This window comes from Ictidomys tridecemlineatus, chromosome 10, assembly GCF_052094955.1.
Source record: "Ictidomys tridecemlineatus isolate mIctTri1 chromosome 10, mIctTri1.hap1, whole genome shotgun sequence".
NCBI lineage: Eukaryota > Metazoa > Chordata > Mammalia > Rodentia > Sciuridae > Ictidomys > Ictidomys tridecemlineatus.
Genome location: NC_135486.1, coordinates 64,790,219 through 64,796,218, shown reverse-complemented (window position 1 = coordinate 64,796,218; position 6,000 = coordinate 64,790,219). Strand labels below are relative to the sequence as shown.

The 6,000-nt window shown below is 39.5% G+C and overlaps 1 pseudogene; it reads left to right on the top strand.

Annotated features, from left to right (window-relative positions):
- Positions 1-2,833: 2,833 nt before the first annotated feature.
- LOC101955941 (elongation factor 1-alpha 1 pseudogene) overlaps positions 2,834-6,000 on the top strand; it is a 96,108-nt pseudogene continuing 92,941 nt past the window's right edge.

The following is a 6,000-nucleotide window of genomic DNA, read 5'->3' as shown; positions in this document are numbered from 1 at the left end:
GGAACAAGAACACATGGGCAATACCCTCATTCCAGGTAGGGTTTCTGGGTACTGCATAAGGCTGGCTGCTGGCTTTCTAGTTGGTACTGTTAACTCTCTAGTTCTATTTATTTATTTATTTTTGCCCTGGGGACAACCTCAAAGGATATAAACTCGTTCACATATTTTCTTCATATGAAATTGTTGAATTGTAAATACTTATGATGACAGGAGTAGTCATTTGGGACTATTTCCCCCATAAAGAATGACTTATAGCATCATCTCACTTCTCAAAGAAAAATGCCCAATATTTCAGTTCATCAACAGGCAGATTAGCATTACCCTGGGAACAGAATAATTCATTACTATGTCAGTGGGACCCTAGTTTTAAACAAATGAATACCATGTATTAGAATATAATGGCTATGAGATTGATTAAATGGAACATGTTTCCATAGAGCTTCAAATGTGTGAAACTTTAAGATCTATATTTCCATGTGTAAATGCAAAGATTTTCCAAATTCACTAGAAAATCACCTGGGAATGCTGTTAAAATCTACTTCTGTATTTTAGCCCCAGAAATTCTAATATGTGTCCTGTGGAACCTGAGACAGTGCCTGCAAACTGTACACTCTGGGAGAATCCCTCATGAGTCAGGACCCTGCTGCTCCTTGGAAACAATTATCCAGAAAGAACAGCCCCACACAGAAGAAAGAAGAGTAGGAAGTCCAGGGCAGGAACACAACACAAGTGGAAATTTTGCTACTGTAAATTTCTGAATTTCTCCTACTCATGAAAAAAAAAATGCTAACAAGGCCTAATGCTCATTATTTACCTATTCCACACAAGAAATTCAGAATTGAAAGTGTGTAGTGACTAAAAAGACATTTCTGAATAGAATCATTATTTAATGCATCACCTTATTTCTTGTCTCCTTCTTTTAAAAGCATTAGTTATTAAAATCAAACCAATGGTCCTCCCTACAAAGCCCGTTTCAAATATCCTTTGATGTTAAGAAAAAAAAAAAAACAGTTCAAGTTCTAGCTTATTTCCCCAAAGTAATTCTCATTTTAATTCAGATCTGTATAATGAAACAACAACAAAAAAAAACTTTCCAAAAATGTCATCTCTCTGATGCCTTATTTTATTTCCCTTGAAAATGTTTGTGTTGGTTTAGATAATTCTGGTCTTGCTTAAAAGAAAATTGAATTTGTGCATTAGATGAAAACTCTGATGAGATATAATACAGCAGGAATTAACTGAAGAAATAACAGCCACATGTTGGGAGCTGACATTATCACCTGGAATTGAAAACCAATCCTTTGAACAGTGCTAAAAAAGCCACTTTATCTTGACAATGCTTCAAACTTCTTCATGAAGAGTCAGAAAGAAACAAAATAATGAGGACATACTAAAAGAAGGCTGTGACAGCTCAGCACCTGTTTTGCTTAACACATTCAGAATGAAATGGAAACTATTTTTAATTAAAGAATTATCTGGATTCTAGAATTGACACATCTTACTTTGAAAGCTGTCCTGGCCATCAGTGTTTGTGTGCATGTATGCACATATAAGCATATGTAACAGGTCTAAAACCCTTCTTACCATGAGAGTTAATTCAGTAACCTACACTTCAGTTTGTTAAATATACGTGTGTGTGTGTGTGTGTGTGTGTGTATATATATATATATATATTAGTAATTTAGTGTGTAAATTATAAAGGTGTGAATTATATATGTTTAAATCCTATATGTAACATATAATATATATATAATATATATAGTATCTATAATATCTATAACATATAATTTACATTTGCAACAGGTGATAAGGTTTTTCTGGGAACTACGGTCCTTGGGTTGATGGTGCAGCCCTTCAGCCTGTAAATCACATATGTAAATATATAATTTATAAAGTATACATATAACATATGCATAAACAATTTAGAAACTAAATTTAGTTTTACAAATGTATAAATTACATATATATGTTATATAGAGAGATATACAGGAAAATATATACATATTTATATATATATAGGTATAGATATATCTGTGTGTGTGTGTGTGTTTGTGTGGAGAGACGAGAGAGAGAGAGAGAGAGAGAGAGAGAGAGAGAGAGAGAGAGAGAGAGAGAGAGAGAGATTTTTAATAAGTAGTGGTCAGCTTCCATCAAGTGGCAGGTGAAAGGAGGCAAGGAAGATTGCTTCAAGATCCCCCTTACTGAAGCATCAGCTTGCTCTTCTGAGAAACTGTCACTTGGGATTGCTTTTTTTTCTTGACAAGTGAACCTGCTGCCTTCTGGCTGGCTTCTCCCTCTTCTGAGCAGAGGCGGGCTTCTTGTCTGTGTGCAGGAATGCTCCTGTGAATACCCAGACAGCACTGTGCTACGTCATGCCCCAGGTCCTCTGTCCTCTTCAGTAGGCTCTGTCCCTGTCTCTGGCATCATGCCTTCTAACCTTTCCCTATCCTGAATAGAAGCAGCCCTATTGTAGCTCATGATCTTATTACTTGGGCAGAAATGAGCAGTCTAGAGATAAGTACTTGAAGGAAATGCTTTCTGACATTTAGAATTGGCCTGTGGAGCACTGGGTTGGTGTGTCTGCTCTCCTTTTGCAAAGCTCAGAGCTGCATGTGGAAACCTTTCCACCCTATGGGCCCAGGATCACAGAAAGCAGGTCTGCTCATCATTACCTAGAATGCACTGTACTCTCAGAGTTAGGGTTGGGGTAGGGAAGAAGGATAGGTAAGGGGCAGGAAAGTCCTGGACATCACCAAAGTCTGCTGAGATTGGTTCCTTAGGAAGTGGTGTGTGCTTAGTATGGACCATTTGTATGAGGCTTGTTCCTGGATTCATGGGGGCACTCAACAGGCATGGTTCCAGTGCAGGTCCTGCCTCTGGTCTCTGGTGCTTCCACACTTCCTACCTGTCCAGCTCCTCTGTTGAAGGCCTTCTGGACAAAAGTCACATTAAAAACACTAACACTGGCTTTGCTGCCCCAGCCTGTACGTTTGTTCTTGGAAGTCCTGTACAGGTGATGAGGTTTTCTGGGAACCATGGTCCTTGGGTTGATGTTGCAGCCTTCAGCCTGTTTCCACAGCCAGCTTCCAATGCTGCCACTCCTGGCTGCACACTGCTGTCACAGATAATTCCTCCACCAATTGGTATTTCCCTCAGCTGCGAGGAAATGAGTTCTACCCTTTGAACCCTTCCATACTAGTCTTGAGGTGAGGAAATGGGATTCAAAACACCTTCTAATGTGCAGCCAGCCTCTGTGAACATCCTTGACCTTCTATTAGGCTTCATACAAGTGCTGCTGAAGACAATCAAAACTCCTCTGATTCCTGCTGCTCTTCTCCCACATTACCTTCCAGAAGCCACCCATGCTCCCCTGCTCCCAGGCCACCTCCACTGTCAAAGCCAGCTATGGCTGGCTGTCTTCTTCACATTGCTATACTTGAACTTGCCTCTCCTTCTTGCTTCCATGAGTCTCTGGGATCACACAGGGTCCACATGGCTAATCCAGGATGATCTCCTGTCTGGATGTCATGAGTGGCCACCTCAGCTCCATCTGCAATCTCAGTTCCCTTTCACCATATGACAGGATGTGCTCAGGGTCCAGCAATCAGGACGGGGCACCTGGAAGGTGCTCATGCTCTGCCTGCGACAGCCTCTCACTTGTGAATCCTCATTCAAAACATCTGCTGCATTTTGGAACGTGAGAACTCAAAAGTTTGTACCAGGGCTGAGACTAAAACTGAGGCTATTGAATCCCACTTTATATCTTGTTAAACACAGGTGCCTACATGTGACTTATGAATATTAAAATATAGTTCCAATGTTTACACCATTTCCTCCTCCCAAAGAAATTGGAGGAATAATTTCTTATTAGAGGGCTAATCCTTTCTGCTACATTTCTTTGATCTTTGAGCAATTTTATTTCATCTGCTAATCCTTCTTTAATATCTGCCATCAATGTGTGTTTTTTACCATGATTTATGCTGAAATTAACTATGGATTAGTCTTGGTATCTCTCTGATTCAGTGTTAAAAGTTAAAAATTAACCTAAAATGCTCATTAACTAATTTTTGCACTTTCCTAATTCCTTATCTCTTATTTAGTCATTGACAGGATCATGCCAAAGACTGGTGGAACTTATGCCCCTCCCACAGTAAAATGCTGATAATGTTAAGAAAATCATTGTTTCCGTAACTATGGTGGAAATCTGAAGGGGGGAACACTTGACAGAGATCCACTTGGCCTGGACTTTGGGACCAAAGAGATAAGCTTATTGATATTTAAAAACCTTATTTTATTATTTGTTGAATTGTCTTGCAACCAAGTAATGTCCATTTTGATAGGTGAATCTATAAAAGCTGGTGAGACCTCAGTTGACATTACACTCTAGTGAGCAGTTCTGTGTAGCCCTGTTGGATTTCGTAGAGCAAACTGGAGAGGTCCTTTTCCAACAGTGGCCTCCTGACATGGCTTAGACACTGATAAGTCAGATAGAACGGTGATTGTAAATCCCAGACACCCTCACACCCACCTGTAAGCTCCACATCACCCCTATGAGCTACATTTTGGGCCACCTTTTCGAAAAGCAGAAGAAGGCCTACTGGGTTTAATAAAACTTTGCTTAGAGGATTTGTAACTTTTTCAATCTGAGATTTTTTTGCTACTTCATATTTAGTTTCACTCCTACTTTTGTAAAAGAAAAAAAAAGTTGGTATCTGTTGGCATTGACCGCTTTAAGTGGTGGTCAAGGTGCTGAAGGAATTTTAAAACCATGGAGACACCCTTATATCTTCATGGAGTTTAACCGGTAATGAGGGAGAGGAACGACTTCAACAGGAAATTAGAATGGAATAAACAGCAAGGAGATGTAAAGAAATCTTCACACATTTGGTAATGTATATTAAATAATCCAAATTAGCCATACTAATTTCTGTTTGGCCATTGAAATTCCTCGGCCACACAGAAGTTGTTGAGCTGCATAAGACATGAAATGTAGAACAGATGTATGATCAATACCCAGTCACTTCCAGATTTCTACCTTGGCAAATCATGCACACTTCATGAAGATACACATCCTAGCCCATCAGAGTACTCTGTTGAGAAATTTCAATAAAATGGGATGTCTTTGACACTCAAAATCCATCTTTTTTCTCAGGATCTCCTGGACAGATATTTCTGTGAGCAAACAGCCATGGACGGAGGAAGGGTCGGATATGTGCAGGAAGCACGGGAGGTGATGAGGCCTCAATCCACGAGGACATTTCTCCTGCACCTGCTTTCCACTCCCTGGTTCTGCAGGTATTACCCACTTTGTCTCTTCTCTCTTTGCTTTGGTCTGCTTGTGCACATTTTTAATTAATCATCCGTGTTAGAGTTTGAAAGACCACCTGTATGTCCTCACTATGCCTAAGTCATGCACAAGTCTGAATTTTTCTACAAATTAATTTTGGTTTCTTATAACCAGGTATTGTTTTAGATCAGTGAAAGATGTGCCATTCAACATTTAAACTGAACTAATAGTGGTTTTCATTTACTTTACAAAATATATAAGGCTAGGGTTTATTCTTTTTCCTATTTCACAGGAATCTGGAACACACATGGGAACTCTAAAATGCTATTCAAGAATAACGGTCCAGTGATATTCTAAACTATGGGTTAATTCACTAACATAGCCACTATCTTTTGCTCATCTTTCAAAGGCAAGTCCAGTTTTACTTTTGAGCCCCGTAGATGAGGTTGAAATAAGTTTGTCTAGGAATGATTGAATTTTTCTAATAATACTACCTTATATAAGATACAAACCTAGTCATCGTGCCATAAAATTCTGGCAAAGCAAGCCAAGGCTGATTTGTTCTTGGAGATTTCATAGGCACAAGGTCCCTGGGATCATGGCTGATCCCTATAAGCCCTGGACAAGGCCTTATCTCAGCCTGCACCATATACTGATTAAGTCACTATTGAACTACAAATTAAGCCAGAGAGGTGAAGAACATGATCCCTGCA